This window comes from Misgurnus anguillicaudatus, chromosome 20, assembly GCF_027580225.2.
Source record: "Misgurnus anguillicaudatus chromosome 20, ASM2758022v2, whole genome shotgun sequence".
NCBI classification, from domain to species: domain Eukaryota; kingdom Metazoa; phylum Chordata; class Actinopteri; order Cypriniformes; family Cobitidae; genus Misgurnus; species Misgurnus anguillicaudatus.
The window spans coordinates 8,088,073-8,106,381 of NC_073356.2; the positions used below are offsets into that span (position 1 = coordinate 8,088,073).

At 41.9% G+C, this 18,309-nt stretch overlaps 1 protein-coding gene across 1 annotated transcript in view; it reads left to right on the forward strand.

Moving 5' to 3' along the window:
* The first annotated feature begins 1,705 nt into the window (after positions 1-1,705).
* The window catches only part of LOC129455390 (SH3 and cysteine-rich domain-containing protein 2), a 213,808-nt gene continuing 197,204 nt past the window's right edge, over positions 1,706-18,309 (forward strand). Inside the window, exon 1 of the mRNA XM_073858057.1 lies at positions 1,706-5,028. The gene's annotated coding sequence lies outside the window, so the exon portion shown is untranslated. The remainder of the gene's footprint in view (positions 5,029-18,309) is intronic.

Genomic DNA, 18,309 nt, shown 5'->3' on the forward strand with positions numbered 1-18,309 from the left:
GACCGTGTATCTTATGGACTCCGAGATATATCGAATCACTGCGTTCTCGGCAGCAAACCACCGCCGCCAGAGCGCCGTTGGTGGCAATGCTGTCAAACTGAGGAGAACGTCGCGTGCGTTCCACGGTAACGTTACCCGCCCTATTAGCCTCATACCCCCGGGGTATCCGAGGTTACGGACGCGGGAAAGACACAAGGCTTCCTTTCCCCACCTACGCAGTGCGGAAAATGCCACAGTGTGCACAATACATTTATACCGTTGCAATACCCTCTCATATATGTTTGTCCTGTACTTATAGCGTGCTTCGGCCGCTCCCCTTACATGATTAGACCCCACCCTGGTGTCTGCTTTGTAATTTAACGCACTTCGGCCAGTGCTAGCATGCACAGACCCCCTTCGGGACCGGTCGCATGCGAGCACAGCGTGCAGACGGCTCCTTTCATAAGACCTTCACCTGCGACATGGCCGTCTGTGACGCTTGTGTGGATGTAACTTAATATTTTCCTTGGCTTCTTTGTGTGATACAGTGCGCTCTGGCTGATTTTAGACGTTTCAGCCATTAGCACAGCGGCTGGCCTAACATAACATTGTGCTCGCCTCAGGCTGTCCAGCATAAGCCGCGCCCATTTTGGCCACGTCACTACGCGCGCTATTTTGCGTAGCGTCATATGTTCACAAGGACCTGCTATTCTTCGGACGTACTGAGAGGGGCAGCAATACACCATTAATGTGTCTAAGCTGCCGCAAAAATTATACGAGAAGAAACGTTACGTATACAGAGAGTTATACTTGTGCCTGTTATCCATGCTACACTTATTGCTCTTCGTATGATCAGTGATGGTACCGCATCACACACCACACACACATTCACGCCCCTCGTCTGTTTCGGGTGACGACGGGAATATGTGTTGGCTATGCTTAATGCTTTCAGATGTTGTGTTCAATGGCCGCTGACGGGCAGCGAGCTACCAATCAGCACAACATCCTTCTGTGCCCTGTTGACATTCCCTCTGCACCTGTCCTCTTTCAACTATGTGCCAATTGAGACCATATATTTAGCAATATACAGCTCTTACGGAGGATACATAGCGCACAGCGCTCAGCCATACTCTGAATGTGCCCGTTAAACACGCGCTGCAAAGAAAAAGGGGGGAGGATAATGTCGGGTTTGATCCTTCGCACTGAGTAGCGATCCGTATCAAAACGCAATGCACAACTCACAGTGCTCAACCCCGCTCACCATGCATCCGTTACACACGAGCTGCAGAGCAATGGGGACCGACCGAGTATAGCGAAGTGTGTTGAGTGTGGCCGCTCGCTTCGCACAGCGATCTGTCTCGACACACACACACATCTAAGCAGTGCACAATGCATCTCGCACGCCCCCGATTGGTGGCAACGTTGCTCTATACTTACGGATTGCACTATATATATATATACACATTTCTTATAGCAGCCTATACGTCTGGCTATTAATGTATATTTGCATTGAATAGAGGCTTATTGTACTGCATTCCACTATATATATACTCATACGTATATTTATATATATTTATACATTAATAGCAGCCCACACGCCTGGCTATTAATGTATATCTGCATTAAATAGAGACTCATTGTACTGCTTGTCACTATATATATACTCATATGTATATTTATATATATTTATACATTAATAGCAGCCTGCACGCCTGGCTATTAATGTATGTCTGCATTAAATAGAGACTCATTGTACTGCTTGGCACTATATATATACTCATATGTATATTTATATATATTTATACATTAATAGCAGCCTGCACGCCTGGCTATTAATGTATATCTGCATTAAATAGACTCATTGTACTGCTTGACACTATATGTATACTCATACGTATATTTGTATATATACACATCATTAATAGCAGCCTACACGCCTGGCTATTTATGTATATTGGCATTGAATAGAGAGGCTATCTCTCTCCTCACTCATCTTGCTCTTAGCTCCCTGGCTGAATGCAGTGAGCCGATGCGGATGTAAACTTGTAGGAGTTATGTTGCTGTACCAACAGAGGATTACTATCATGCCTTACACATCCGTGCAGTGTTCGGGCAATATCTCACTACAAACACAGGTATCTGACTCCCTGCGTGCGCGTGGCGAGCTGTTACTAAGTTGTTCATTCTTAAGGAAGTGTCTCTCTTTCTCTCGGGTTCTGCATCCGACCTTGCACAAAGCAGCAAGCCACTGCAGACCCAGACTTGGTTTTTATATGGCTCTATGTGCGGCAAGTGAGCCAGTGCCCTTCAGCGGATCACTCCGCTAGATGATTCACACACGTCTGGGTTGTGCACTATGTGGTACAGTTCAGGAGTTTGCAACATAACTGTACAGCTGTTAACAAACTCTATTAAATGGCAACCTTGCTTCAAAGCACACAGTATGTGGCACCCGACACACACAGACGACCGGTTACTATCCGTTCCAGTGTATAAGGAGTGTATCTCCTCGCTCGGTGCTATTGCAGAACCTAGCTCTGTTCTTCCATGGCGCTGTGTAACACACCATTGCTTTATGCCACACAATATGTAACTGGAATCCTGTGCGCTGCAATCCGTTACAGAAATGTCCCAGATGCGTGGAGTCGAATCTGCACTTGTATCCTGCATTCAGCCATCCAAGCGGTGAGCTGTGACAGTTTTGACTGGTCGGCCATCAGTGCATGTCTGAACACACAACCCCTGTGGCCCTACAGCAGCCTCTCAGGCACATATGGCTTGCTCGGCGCTATTATGATTTGTCATGGGTTTGTAACGTCTCCATATGATGGGTGGCTCACACACCTATGTTTAGCAGCAGGCTTGTTCCACAGCTGACAACATATACTATAATAGGCACACGCATGTGTGATCGGAGCCATTGCAAACATGTCAATATGGAGCTACAACATCCCGATTGCTCGGCAATGTTTAGCCCATTACCTTACCCTGTACAGCACTCAATTCCTCCCTTGGCTAACGCTGCTGTGATACAGAAGGGAGAGAATTATGAACACCCGCTTTATAGGGTATTTGTATATACTATTACCCAGAGCGGCTGCCAATTTGATTCGACACAGACCACCCCAGCTGTGCAGTCCTGTCGCACAATCAGCGCAGCGCGCCGGTACTGAGTCTGGAGTTTACGAACGGGTAATATAGTTTTTACCTGACGAGAGAGGTAGAACAGCTTGTGCAGCCACTATTCTCTCACCGTTGACTATGACCTCTGTTGTGATAGGAGACTACTAGCCACGCCGGTGGTGCTTATAGCAGGTTTTATGTAGACCCGCACACATTCACAGGGTGTAACGCTGTTCCCTCTTAGCTGAGTGTAATGCGCATCCTGCTATCTTATTGCCCGTTTGGGATTGTACCAACCAGCCACAGACACACTCCTTTGATTAAAGTAGTTTCTGCATGCGTGCGTGTGAGCATATAAGCACGGTGTGCATGCCAGCTTTACGTTTATGTGCTTCATGCGAGCCGTCCCTCTCAGGAGCACTCTGGATATGAGTCTGCTCTGAGATATTCCACCCGAGACACTGCTGTGCTGGTGACAAACGCCTCCGTGGTTGACCGGCTTACAAGTTCACAGCGCACTACCTACTGTACCAGACAGCAATTTGCGTCTGCTCTTCATTAAGCAGCTTATGTCCTGGCTGCCGCAAATGCGACACAGACTTAAGGGCTGTTAAGGACTTTAGAATGTTTGAGATTGTTTGGACGTAATGAATCAGTACATGATGGTGGAAAGTGTAAGCTTTGTCCTTATCAGAGTTGCGCTTTGTATGAAACACGTTGTGCTCGGCCAAGTGCCAGCGGTTACGTGTTGCCCTATTTTGGTTTTGCTGCTTATACACGCAAAATCAGTAAGGACAGCGAGCCCTTTCTACAAGACGCCCTCTTTACGCAGCACCTGTAATGGTGTGAAGCAATGACTACGACCCGGTGCACTGTCACGTGTCGAATGTTCTATCTTTGCAGCAGTGCACAGATGAAGGAAAAGTGGGCTGTCTACCCCAAAAGTTTTTCATGCAGCTATCGCTGCATTTCATGCTGGTGCCTTGGGTGCGCAGTGGCCAGGCACAATTAATTCTCTTAAGTGAGAGAAGTGGCCAATCATTTGCATATTTTAGTGCCGTCATGGGCTGTACATGCCCTTAAGGGACTATGTGCCAAAACCACCCTCAGCGCAGTTAGAGCATAGACGGTTGCATAGTACCTTCCCATCTAGCTGATGTGAGCTGTGCCCGGTATGAGTCTTATACATTTATCTAAGCACTCCGCTCTGACATTACTGTTAGAGCAACTCTTTATGCTTCAGAGATGGGCTGTGGCATTTGTTAACGATCGCTGTGACCTGCCCAGCTCATTCTAAGAAATTTCCCTGCTCCACCTAAGCAGTCAGCTGCTGGGATCCAGCTGGGTTCACTGGATCATTAGGTGATAATGAGGGCAGCACATTACTGCCACATTGGCATAGCAGTGTTATTCTAATTCGGCAGTCGCACTATCCGACGCCTCTTCATAGTTTGTACTGGATGGCCAGTACAGCTGATGTATTAATATGGAGCCGCGTTTTCGCTTCTTCCTTGTACTTTCACGCTAGCTATCTTGGCCATCGTGCATCATATGTTAATACCAGCAAATACTCTGCGTGGATATGCTTGCTACCGCCCACATTGGGTCGGCCTAGCCATTGCTGTTGTAATGTTACAGGTTGCTTATCTGCTGTAGGGCTGCAATAAGACCTACATGCAGCCTGTGACTGTATGCATTCTGTTCTGTATAAGCTCTTGATTGAGTCCCTAGAGACTCAGGCATCCAATCTACTGTGCGTTGGCTTACACAGACTGGACGGGGATTGTGCACCGACTCAGGCATTGTGGTGCACAGACTTGAGTAAGCTTCACTGGAGCTGCTCTTCGCTGTTCTCACGGCGTGTTTGAATACATTCCCCATAGCGTCAGCGGACGCAATGTCGAGTGACCGCTCTCGAAAGGGAACGTCTCGGTTACTATCGTAACCTCGGTTCCCTGAGAGACGGGAACGAGACATTGCGTAAGCCGCCGTGTCACTGCTCAGATCAGCTCTACTGTTCGTTCAATCGAAAGAATCTGGGTATTTTGCCGCTTAAACAGGCTGTGTAGTGGCGGAGGTCCCGCCCCTGTGGGGCTGTCGTGGGCGGCATTGGCCGGAGCACTGGCGTTGTTCAATAAAAGCTTCAGAAGCCGTAAGAGGGAGGAGTTTCCCATAGCGTCAGCGGACGCAATGTCTCGTTCCCGTCTCTCAGGGAACCGAGGTTACGATAGTAACCGAGACGTTTTGTGATATATTCCTTTTGCAATATTTTTTTCATATATTTTGCAATATATGGGACTTTATGCAAAATTGCCATGTTTCCATTGGGAACATTTTAAATTTGTGCAATTTGAAGGGTAATGGAAAATGCAGCTACATTAACTCTTGGAAGAAAAGGTACAAAAGCTGTCACTGGAGCGGTACCCTTTCATAAATCACACTTTTGTGCCTAAATGGTACATATTAGGACCTTTTTTAAAGTGTATCATCCCAGTGACAGCTTCTATGTAGCTTTTTCTGATGGTCTACAGCCACCCAATGCCCAAAATCATGTCCCTGATAAGCAGACATACTCAACACAAAAACTATTGATCAGTAATTTTTTTTTTTTAAATACATGCCATTTTAAACCTTGGCTATTTAATCATCTCACATTCTTTGTCCACAGTTTGCATGACTATAGTGAAATCACAAAATCCCTAAAATCTTTTAAAACACCTCTTACATCATTCACAATGCTTCACAGTATCCCTCACTGAATACATCTCAAAATACTTCCCATATCTCGCTGAATACTTTCCACTTCTTTCACATCTCTTATAAATACGTCTAACACAAAATGTCTCTCATCTCATAATACTCCTTAATCAAATTCATTTTTCATCTCACACAAAAGACGCATGACTGCGCTGTTTCGTTCCAGTCATAAACACACGCAGGTTGCTCTGCTTCAGCAGCTTGTTAAGGCCATATTCTTCTTCTTAACTTTGTGGAAGGAAGCCAAACACCACAACTGGCAATTAACAGAGAGAGAAAAGCATCTGTAAACAGACAGTCGAATTCATTACACTCTGAAATAACAATTAAATCCCAAACACAATGAACCCAGAGCAGAGTGCTTCAGTTACTCATCCGATTATAACCCAGTGCTTATTCATCTATTAATTTTAATTTACCATTGTAAGGAGGAGTGAGAAATGGGCATCCTTGTTGGTGCTGGTCCAATAGAGAAAGACCTGAAGATCTCTATACCCAGCCAAAGGACCCATGTGGGGCCCAAAGGGGTTGCACCTGGGCTAATACGTAGGGCCCACATGCGCTCCCCAACTGGGATCCAGTTAATTTTGTCCTCAGTTTCCATGGTGGCCCCAGATAGGTGGATGATGGGCTCCATATGGGTTAACCAGGTAGCCCCCATTTGGTTCCTGCAATAGTTTGTCTACATGGATTAGTGACAGTGTTGGGAAAGTTACTTCCAAAGTGTAATACATTATATATTACAAATTACTGTAATTTGAAAGTAATTAGTTACATTACAATATTACTGTCTCTAGAACTGTAATAAGTTACACTACTTTTGAGTTACTTTTGAGTTACTTTTATCAAAATATCAAAAAAACAGAAGTATGACTTGGCATTATAAAACGTTAAAATGTAGTTTATTGCTGCTTATAAATCTAGAAGTTATGTGTTGGCCCTCGAGCTTTGAATAGGCACAGTGAAGACTTATGGCAAAATACAGTAACAATCACTGTCAGAATCATAAACATAGACAAATGATCTGGTAAATTATGGTACACATACCAAACACAATAGAGCTAGAGCCCACTATAATGCAACCTAACTAATAACATGGCAAGACACACAACTTCTTTTCATTTCTTTTCTTTAATTCACTTTTAATTCAGATTCACAGCACAAACCTGGCGTGCACTGGGTTGACACAACTTATCAAAAAGTGCTATTGGAGGATCAGACCTCAAGGAATACAGCTAATTTCAGTACAATATAAGGATTACATGTAGACTAACATATAAAACACAGACAAACAGAAAACACTGCTTTTTGCCAAACAATGAATATAGGCTGCCATACAAAGGCTGGTAAAAACTTTAAACAGTGATGTTTAAAGGCGGAGTCCATGATGTTTGAAAGCCAATGTTGATATTTGAAATCACCTAAACAAACACGCCCCTACCCCAATAGAATCTGGACCTTCTGTTGATAGACCCGCCCCACACATACGCAACCCGGCATTTCATTTGATTTGATTGGCTATAAGTGTGTTTTGGTAGTCGGCCCGTCTCCTTTTCCAACGCGTTTTTCAAACATCGTGGACTCCGCCTTTAAATGTACTATTTAGATAACCATGGTTAAGTCTACACTAATGTTACGTTTTAGTTTTGGTTGCTGTTTGTAATAAAACTGTAGATAGCATAGGAATAGCCTAGCAATCTATTATGTATATGGACTGTAACAATAGCAACGTTAGCTTACCTTGTAATTGCTGTTGTTGATATGGATTTTACTGGCAAGCTTTTTAAAAGTCTCTTTACTTCTGAGGTTCAAGCAGCAAAAGAGACCGATAGAAACTTTCTGTTGTTTTTACTTAGTGCTCTCATTCACAGATTTATGCGTGTGCTGCGCTACCGGACCTGATTGTGACCACTTTAGTCAATGTTTATACAGACGCGGACTTCCAGATTCGGCTCTTTTTAAGAAACGCATCTTTATTTGACGCGCACCGCGTCCAAATCGCAGTTCAAATACAAAATTAAAGTAAAATGAACATGCTGCATACAGCACCTGGAAACAGAAATACGAACGTTATTTTACACGCAGCTTTTTCCTGTTTGGATGCTGGTCGCGCGCATTGGTCAAAAATAAAAATAACACGGTCTATTTTTGAAATGCATTGTTGTAACGCACTCGTTACTAAGACTGTAACGAGTAAAATATTACCAATTTTTTATCAGTAATGCGTTATAGTACTGCGTTACAGCAAAAACAAATATATTACTGTAATATATTATATTTTGTAATGCGTTACTCCCAACACTGGTTAGTGATGGGACCCAGGTAGGTCTTATGTAGCCCAGATGGGCTGATGATGGGCTTCATATTGGTCCCATATGGTTTAACCAGATAGCTCCCATTTGGTGCCTACAGGAGTCTGTCTACAGCAGTGTTTCTCATCCAGGGGGCCTCAGCAGATTTCCAACGGGGACTTAAAATTATATTAAAAAATATATATTAAAAAAAATGAAATAAAATAAGCTAAAACAAGCTAAAATCAAGATGTTTCTTATTTTTTTGGCCATTTTAGTAGGCAATATACATCTGTCTAGTCAATCCAAGCTCTAGTTAATTTTATTTGGAAAAAATTGAGTGAGTGGGGGGCCTTCAAATATTGTTGTGGGCAACTAAGGGGCCTTAAAGTGAAAAGGGTTGGGAACCACTTGTCTACATGGGTTATATATGGGATTAAATATGTTTGCACTTTGATAAAACAAATTGAGTCCCTTTTGTAGCCCATGCATATGTCACAGGTCGGAGCGGACCACCAATACTGTGGGTCACGCTCCTCCCTCTATTTCCACCCCGAGGAGTTCCCGAAACACCCCAACTAACAGACAGACAAGAGAGATAAAATTGTAACAAAGCTTTATTTAAATTAAGGGAAAAAGGGAAGGGGAAATGAGCTATTTAAAAGCTTCCGTGGCTGGAGGACACAACGTTCAACTCAGGACACCAGCATTAACTCCTTGACTTGTGGGTGAAAGGTACAGGTGAGTACACAGGACTTTAACTCCTTGGCTCACAGGTAGGCGTACAGGTAAGTACTCCGGATTTGGTCTCTTCAACTCACAGATGAGTGTTCGGGACTTTATCTCCTCGGCTCACAGGTGGGCATACAGGTAGGTACTCGGGACTTGGTCTCTTCGGCTCCAGGAGGGCTTACAGGTAGGTACAGGACTTTAACTCTTGGGCTTGCAGGTAGGTATACGGGCAATTACACAGGGCTTTAACTCTTGGGCTTGTAGGTAGGTATATGAGCAAGTACACAGGGCTTTAGTTCTTGGGCGCACTGGTGCATATACGGCGAGTACACAGGGCTTTAGCTTTTGGGCGGACAGGTGTGTATACAGGTGAGTACACAGGGCTTTGGTTTTTGGGCATACAGGTAGATATACAGGTGAGTACACAGAGCTTTAGGTTTTGGGTGTACAGGTAGATAATACAGGTGAGTACACAGGGCTTTAGCTTTTGGGCGTACAGGTGGATATACAGGTGAGTACACGGGGCTTAAGCTTTCGGGCATACAAGTAGGTATACAAGTGAGTACACAGGGGTTTAGCTTTTGGGCGTACAAGTAGGTATACAGGTGAGTACACAGGGCTTTAGCTTTTGGGCGTACAAGTAGGTATACAGGTGAGTACACAGGGCTTTAGCTTTTGGGCGTACAAGTAGGTATACAGGTGAGTACACAGGGCTTTAGCTTTTGGGCGTACAAGTAGGTATACAGGTGAGTACACAGGGCTTTAGCTTTTGGGCAAACAGGTGGATATACAGGTGAGTACACAGGGCTTTGGCTTTTGGGCGTACAGGTGGGTATACGGGTGAGTACACAGTAGAGCCCGACCGATTTATCGTTTTGCCGATTTTATCGGCCGATATGAGCATGTCGCAGATATATCTGTATCGGCGTATAAGCCGCAGATATGCGCCGATATGAACGTTTGTTACAGAACACATTAAATGCCTTTGACAGGTGTAAGTACTTGTTTGTCCAGCAGAGTGCGCCCTACTTGTTGCTAATGGTGACCCAGGTCACTCACTGTAGTGACACCAGCCAATCCCCCGCCCCTTCACTTCAGTCAGTCTCTCAGTTCAGGTGACATGGAAGCAGTCACGCAGTGTCTTCTTCACAACATTTTTACACCTGGTATTAAGACGCGCTTTGGTCGATTGGATAAAAAGTGGACAAGAGAGACGCACTCCCGTTTACATTTGGTGTTTTTAATCTGTTTCTTTGTCGACTTGCGAGTTAAAACGCACGCGGGAGAAATGACGCGAGACGGAGAAATGACACGTTTAAACTACGCGCAGCCGTGCACTTATATAACACTATATGAGATTACTGCTGCTTGTGTTGTTAGTTAACATGCTAATTTCAGAGCAATTGATTCAATAAGCTCGCGCAACTCTACACCCTTGCTAAATAAAAGAGGCGGAGAGAAGACCCTTTAGTTTATAAAAGTCTAAAGTTTGCACGGGACCCTGGGTTTGTGTTATAAAACGTTGTGCACAACATTAAACATAGCGTACATTAGTATGTGCTCCGTCAAGCATTGTCTTCGTAACGGTGAGTGGCTAACTAATTTGTGAAGTAACTATTACACAACTTACTGTAAAGCTAATAATAATCAATGACTTCATAAGTTTCTCTTTATAACGTTATTCTCGTCAAAACTGCAAATGATGCAAGTTATATGTATTTTGTTCTCTTTGTGTTTTAAAGTTATTTATAATAAGTCAAGTTTACTGTTTAGTGCACTGATATCCGACTCATTTGGATAATAAAGTTTATTGTTAACTTCTTGCCTATAGTACATATCTCTGTCACATCAATATAAGTGTTGGATCACCACATTTGTGAGTGATCATTGGATTGCATTGTATTTATTCATATACAGTATATTATGTTTAAGTATATAGTGTATTTTATGTACAGTACTGTAGTATAATATACTGCAGTATATGTGTACTGAACTATAATATACAAATAAAGAATATCGGCCGATATATCGTTATCTGTCTTTTCTTACTCCCTAATATCTGTATCGGCATCGGCCCGAAAAAACGCATATCGGTCGGGCTCTAGTACACAGGGCTTTGGCTTTTGGGCATACAGGTGGGTAAACGGGTGAGTACACAGGGCTTTAGCTTTTGGGCGTACAGGTAAGTATACAGGTGAGTACACGGGACATTAGCTGTTGGGCGTACAGGTAGGTATACAGGTGAGAACACAGGGCTTTGGCTTTTGGGCGTACAGGTAAGTATACAGGTGAGTACACAGGCTTCAATCCTCTGACTTACAGGTGGACGTGCAGGTGAGGACACAGAGCTTTAGCTCTTCTGCTTCCAGGTGGCTGAAGAGGACATATAGGCAAGATGACAAGGCTTTTAACTCTTCGCTCTCAGGTGGATATAAAGGTAAGTACACAGGGCTTTAGCCCTTTGGCGTTCAGGAGGACAGGCAGGTAAAGATGCAGAGCTTTAGCTCTTTAGCGTACAGACTGGTGGAAGAAGACACACAAGTGAGTACACAAGTATTGACTCGGATGGGCATACAATTGAAGATTCAGCACTTTAGCTCTTCGGCATACGGGCAAGGAGGTAGGTAAGAACACGAAGCTTTAGCTCTTCAGCGTGCAAGCAAACATACAGACCAGTGGCTGGCAGCAATGAGAGGAGACATGGCGATATGCAGGCAAGGGTGGAGGCTTTAACTTTTCGGCTTATTGGTTGAGGGAGGCAGTCTAGGCATGGGACAGACACAGAGGGTATTAAGGGCACGAACCGGGGACTCCTTCCTCCTCCTCTGCCACCTCAAACTAGAAAACACAGATACAAACAGACTGGGTGATTAGCAGACACTGATAGTTAGATTGACATCGAAGGAAAGGCATCAACACACCAAACAGCATTCGTCCTCACCTCAGTTCAAAGTAACACAGGGCAATACCTTTGTTGTTTATGAGGATTTGGGCTTTTGGCAAAAAGACAGCGCTAATACTAGTGGTAGCATACAAACGAGAAATTTCCCAAAATGTCGTACTGTCCCTTTAAATATCCATACTTCCCTTCTCATAACACAGAACAAAGGTTCAAAAGCATTAACCCACCAGATCCGCTTCGCTCTTCCTCTTCTAATGCATATCCAATACACTCCGTTCTTTGTGTCCTCCAAACATCCTTCAAGACACACCACACAGTCATGAAAGCACAATGTAAACAAATGGCTTGTCACTTATCTCTTCCGTGTTTCATGTATGAATCTCCTTCTTCTTTCCACCACAGCCTGTAAGTCCAAACAGCCGTTCTCACCACCACACCAGTTGCTTCCATCTCGCTCCCGGCGGACACACGGAAAAAACTTCACCGATTCCTGCTTCTAAAGCGCCCTTTATATAAGTCCTCCTCCCTCTCGATGACCCAATCGTCAATCGCCACATTCTCTTCACACACCTGATGCGTATTTTGTGTGCTTTCATTGCCCGGAGTCAATGAAATAAAATCGGCCCGGGCGGAACTATTTCCAACACTTTTATTCCACCTGTATATAGTCACCCCGTGACACATACATTTCTCATTTATGACCCAGCTAGGAACCACATGGGGAGCTTACTTGGGATCAGCTAAATGGGCCCGAGATAAGAGCCCATGCCGACTCTGTACCCCTTTAACCCACATGTGGGCCCCACATAAACGTGTTTGCTGGGAAATCACTCAACCTCTTCTTCTTCTTCACACTGGTAATAATGAAACCTTTCGTCTCCTCTACGTTGAGGGCTTTAATGCAGACTAGTGGCAATGGGAACGGAGAGATCCTGCTGAAACTGACTGAGACGTTTAAAGGCTTGTACAGGAATAGTTCACCCAAAAATGTATTCACCTTCATGCAGAGCAAACAATTGAGTGACCTCAGACTCATTGACCACAGTGACGCGTGACTGTTGACTGTCATTAGAGATTATAATGTAGCCATTTTTTTGAAAGCTTTAAGACAGTGTTTGGCAAGAATAAGCTTTGGACTGACAGTTTTGGCATTAAGTCAATCCAATAAACACTAAAACACAAAAAACATCAGATAATGCAGCTAATCCATACACATTTCAGGCTGGGAGGTCTTAAAGTTATTTGCAGATGCAATGTTCTACATGTGTTCTTCCAGGCTTTGATTTATCTCATCTAAGGCTTTGAAACATTAATTCTTGCCTGATAGCGCCCCCTGCTGATTTAATGTTAAACTTCTGCTTGTTCAGGCTCACAGAAGTCATGCACTTGCATGTTTTAGTATACTGAACAAGAAATGTACAGAACTGAAGAGAACAAATATCATACATAAAACAATTACTATATATAAAAGATTGATGAAACAATCCAAAACCGTACCTGATTTGAAAGCATTTTGAAGGCCTGTCAGCGCAGTTATTTGTGGAGAAAATTGCATTGGATTCTGACAGACCAAACACAGTCATTTAAAACCACTTGCATCTGGTCAGTACATCACAACAGCATTTCTGAAAGGCTGAAATTATGAGACATTAGTGGGTAAAGAGAAATGAGATGTAATGCCAATCTAAAATCCAGAGCTGTTTCAGTCGAAGCTTTTGTGTCAGCATACTGAACATCTTCGACTTTCTGACATCCTGTGTCTGGACAAATGTAAAACAACATCATCTTGTGTTGTGTTGTGTTGCAATGCATTGCACAAAATAACAACATAATCAGTATTTCTGCCTTGATTTTTAGCAGAAATATTTATCTATTTATCTAATCTATTTTTTACATTTGTGCTTAAAACGGAAAATACTATTTTTAAATGGGAGATTCATCTGTTAAGAATCAAGGGTATGTTAACTTTTGTACTGGGTTAGTTTTGTAAAAGCTGTTGTTATTCTGTGTTGTGACTGTCTTATGTTGGAAATAGGCGCGTACATATTATATAAATGACACGAACATGTAGTGAATCATAAGCTAAAACAGTGTTGTATAGTGTTGCATGACTCGTACTCGCTCCTCCTGCGGTAGTAACTCCTCCTCCTTCATTTTTTCGTACGTTATCGAAAACAATCGTTAAAGCTAATCTTTCTTTTATAAATCTGATTAAACTAAAGACTCTTCGGAGATATAAAGGATGTAATACTACTCTATAGGTACTCCAGATTAACATCAGATACTCAGAAACAGCGTGTGTTATGTGAACGTTAAAGCAAAGTAATTTGTACGAAGGATTACATGTGCCGAAGCCAAGCTACATAAAAAGCATATTTAAGAAAGCCCTTAATCTAAAATAAGAGGAAAGATGTGCTCTCCAACTCTCAGAGCAGAAATGCCATGGCAAATGGTAAAAACATTTGACATTTCATGATCTGTCTAGTCATTCCACAGGGTTACAGCTACTTTTACTATATTGGCCTTTTAGGAGACCAAATTAGAAAGAAGCATTTACATAAGGGCACTGTCAGAAGCTGATTGTCCTAAGGGCACACATAAAGTCTGTCACTTAAAGACCAATTATGACGGCATGCAAATGTGGCCAAGAAACAATAATAGTCAGGTTGTTAGGTGGAAGTTTGATATTGCCAGTTATTTTAATTCAGTTATATTTAAAGATCAGATTACAATAAAAGCGTTAAGTTTGTGTAAACAATTTATAAAAGAAATTATGGTTATTAACAAAAATTAGTTTAATTACTGTAAACAAATAAAAAACACTTTATTATAAAACGGCCCGTTCTGGTTCTTCATTCTGATTGGTTGAAACGCGCTCTAAGCCGTGAGAAAATAGCCCCGTAACCCCACGGTTCAGATCGCATTACATAAGTATCACTGTGCCACTGTTGCTGCGTACTGATTTATGAAAATAAACAGCACAGTCTTTAATCATATTTTTAATTTGTCTACAATTGCAAAATTAATGGCGATATTCAGATAAATGTCAATAAATATTGTTGAGTCATCTCGTCAATAAAGAGAAAACGCCCCCTGAGGAGTTTATAAATCAAATCAAATGCGATCTCACACAACTTAAACACTGACGCATTCACTACTAAAAACACCATGTAGTACTGTTCATGGCTCTGAATCTGATCTCTTACAAAAGTTATTCACAAAAATGGAATTATCTCCGCTTTATTTGATATATTTTATGTTTATTTAAAGAAGATCACTTCAACAGTTGCACGATATAAATGTTAATGTATAAATTAGATGAATGTTGATTTATAAAATAAACACCACAGTCTTAAATCATATTTTCATTGTGTCTTTGCTGCATCTGTGTTGGTTGGGAACTGTGCTCTGTTGCAGCCACACTTGATTCTGAGAAACTACTTTGTTTGGCGGAAGAGTAATATTTGTACTAATATAATTACAACTTATTTGTGTTTCATTTTGTGAAACCCTGCTATGCATATGAAGTAACCGTTTTATAAAAGCAATAAGCCCCGCAAAGCAGTGAGGTTATAGTGCAGTTTATAAAAGCTAAGGGGGTTTTAGGCACTCCGCTTTGCGTCATGCCTAACAACGCCCCTTAGCTGTTATAAAATGCACTGGTAACCCACTGCTTCTTTGGGCTTATTGCTTTAATATACAACGCACACATCCATGAGATATACTTAAAATAAAACTGCTATTGTACCAATGTAATGCACAATGTATAGTGAATGAAATAATATGTAATGGCGTGTGACAAAGATTGATTTAAATGTAATTCCTCTTCTTTATCACTGTGATGTTCATCCCTCTCAATTCCTCTTAAGTCTAAGGTACAGCTAACTCTAGGACATTAATAATGGATTGTATATTTAACAGAAGTCAAACGTTGGCTCGACCAAATGAACTCTGTTTGTTTGAGTGAGGTGAGAGAGGACAGATGCTCCCCCGCTCACTGACAGGTGCTTTAACTGGATTTCAAAGTCTCTCTCTCTCTCTCTCTCTCTCTCTCTCATTGTCTGATGGCCTTAGGGTGTGTGGGTTCAGATGGGCAGACACAAAGCACTTAGATAGGCAGAGCTCAAAGTCAATGAGGCACATTGACTGCTTTAATGTTTGCATGTAGTTTAAAAATCAAGTTGCTTTGACCTATTGCAGGGGTTTTCAAACTTTATGATGCCAATGACCCCAAAATACAATGAACATTTTGTGAGGGACCCCCTTTCTAAGATATATCTATAGATTTTTATGTATACATTTAAACAATAACTGGCTTTTTTGGATTTGGTTTGGAGGTGGGAAAAATATGTTTTTGTTGTTGTTTCAGCTAGTTTATGTCTGCTGCAGCATGCTGTTGTATGTGAATTCCCTTATAAAAGTCCATTTTACATCCCTCTTGTAAATTATTCCCAATTTGCTCATACTTTTACACTAGAAGGACACTACAATAATTCAATTTCTTTTAATATTAACTTGATGAAGGCTAAGGAATTTAGTGCAACAAAAACATGAAATGTTAAGGTAATAACATTTGGTGGAATTTTATTAAACAGGTAAGTAAATGGCAATGAGCAGAATAAACTGCTAGACTGACAACAGGTGAGTAATACTTCAGCAAAGGAGATAGAGGGAGACCAGATAAAAACATTGAAACAGGTAAGGAGTCCTTCACATGAACGAGACCAGACAATGGCTGCATCCAAAAGCTGTAAAATGCTGCCTTTGAAGGCCAAGAAAGCAGCTGTAGAACAAATTTTGTTTAAATTGTTTTATTTTCACTCTTACAACTTTTGCTTGCATTTCTAGCAAGAAATTAGTATTATAGTTTTCAAATATGGGATTAGTTATCACAAAGCCACTCTGTGTTTATATTTCAAACAGAATTCCATTACGCTGCCTATGAAGTCTGTCTAAATGTGTTTCCCAGATCTGCCTTCATGCCGCTGAAGTCATTGCCTCATGAGGCAGCGAGACAACAAGTCAGCTGCCTACGTTTTTGAACACAGCCAATGAGCGAGGATGAGGTGTAGGTTCGCGAATTTGCGGGAGGAGGGAAATAACGTTATTTGAAACACTATGAACCTCCGACCGAAACACTACGGGGATTCCCAAGGGAATCTTAGATTTTAGCTCAAAAGGGAATATGTATAATTAACTGTAATTAATTATACAAGTTTATCAGGTTTTACCTGGCGTAGCAGAATTAATAATAACAATTAATTAATATGTTCGTCCACCGAAGACATATATCCATAATCGTATATTAACGTCTAAGAAATGTTAATTTCATGGCCTTTAAAATTAACCTTCTCACTGATATACAGTGCTACTCGCAGCGTGTAGCTGGATCAAAAGGCAGAAATAGTGACTTTAATTTCGTGAGCATTGAACACAGAAACAATTCAATTGTGAAAATGCAAACCGGTTTATTAACTATAAAATGAAGTACACATAACGACTAACTAAACATACACACATACAATAACATAAAACATAGATGAGAAAGAAAAGATTGAGAAAGCTAGAGAGAGAGAGTAAAAGATTGGCAAAGCACTATTGCTTAACATCTGCACAAACCATCGGAAAATCTCTAAGTAGCGCCTTAATTTTATAAGGGGTAAAGCTTAAACATCAGCGAGTAAAACAAGTTTATACTTGCATTTGGCTCTTTGTGTTTTCGTTGCGAAGTTTCTGCTGCACGCGGTGCGAGCAAGGAGAGAGAGAGAGTCCAGATGTGTTCGTAAGATGTAGTCCGTTAAGTTGTTTCGTAGGGCGGATTGGTCCGCGTGGTTTTCCGAACTCTAGCGCAAAGTGCAAGCCAGGAAGACTGTCCCGAAGAAAGACAGGGCTCAGAGAAAAGATGATGAATCCGAGGGACTCTGGTTGAGTCTCAGCGAGTTTCCAAACTGCGCTGGCGGGTTACCTGGGTAACCGGGCGATTGAGCGCTCATGAGTGAACTAAGCCACTGACTGAGATACTGAGCGAATCGTTCGAATTGAGCTATTGAGCGAACTGAGCAATTGAGCTAAATGAGCCCTGATGGCTTGGGCGATAGGCCGTTTTGACCTTTCACACGCCCAGCCCATTTTGGGTGTCCGACCAATGTGTGAAGTGTTCGGTCGCGCGGGGAAACAAGCCTTTGTTCTTTCAGACCTCACATTTGCGTAATTGCATAATGATAAAACTTTGTTTCCATAACTCTTCAAATCGATACTAAATGACATTGATGCGGCTTATGGTAATATGATACATAGAAATGATTGGGAAATAAAGAGTAGATTAATTTGATACTAGACAAGACATGGGTTTAAGATCACGTTGAATAATAATTTCATACCTAAGATATGAACCATGCTACAGTGAACAAAATCTAACTAAAGTGTTAACACACAGTTACATCACACATACATGATCATGCAGTAAAGGGATATAACATATATATACATTTAAACAGCTCCTTGTGATCTTTGAATGTGGTTTCA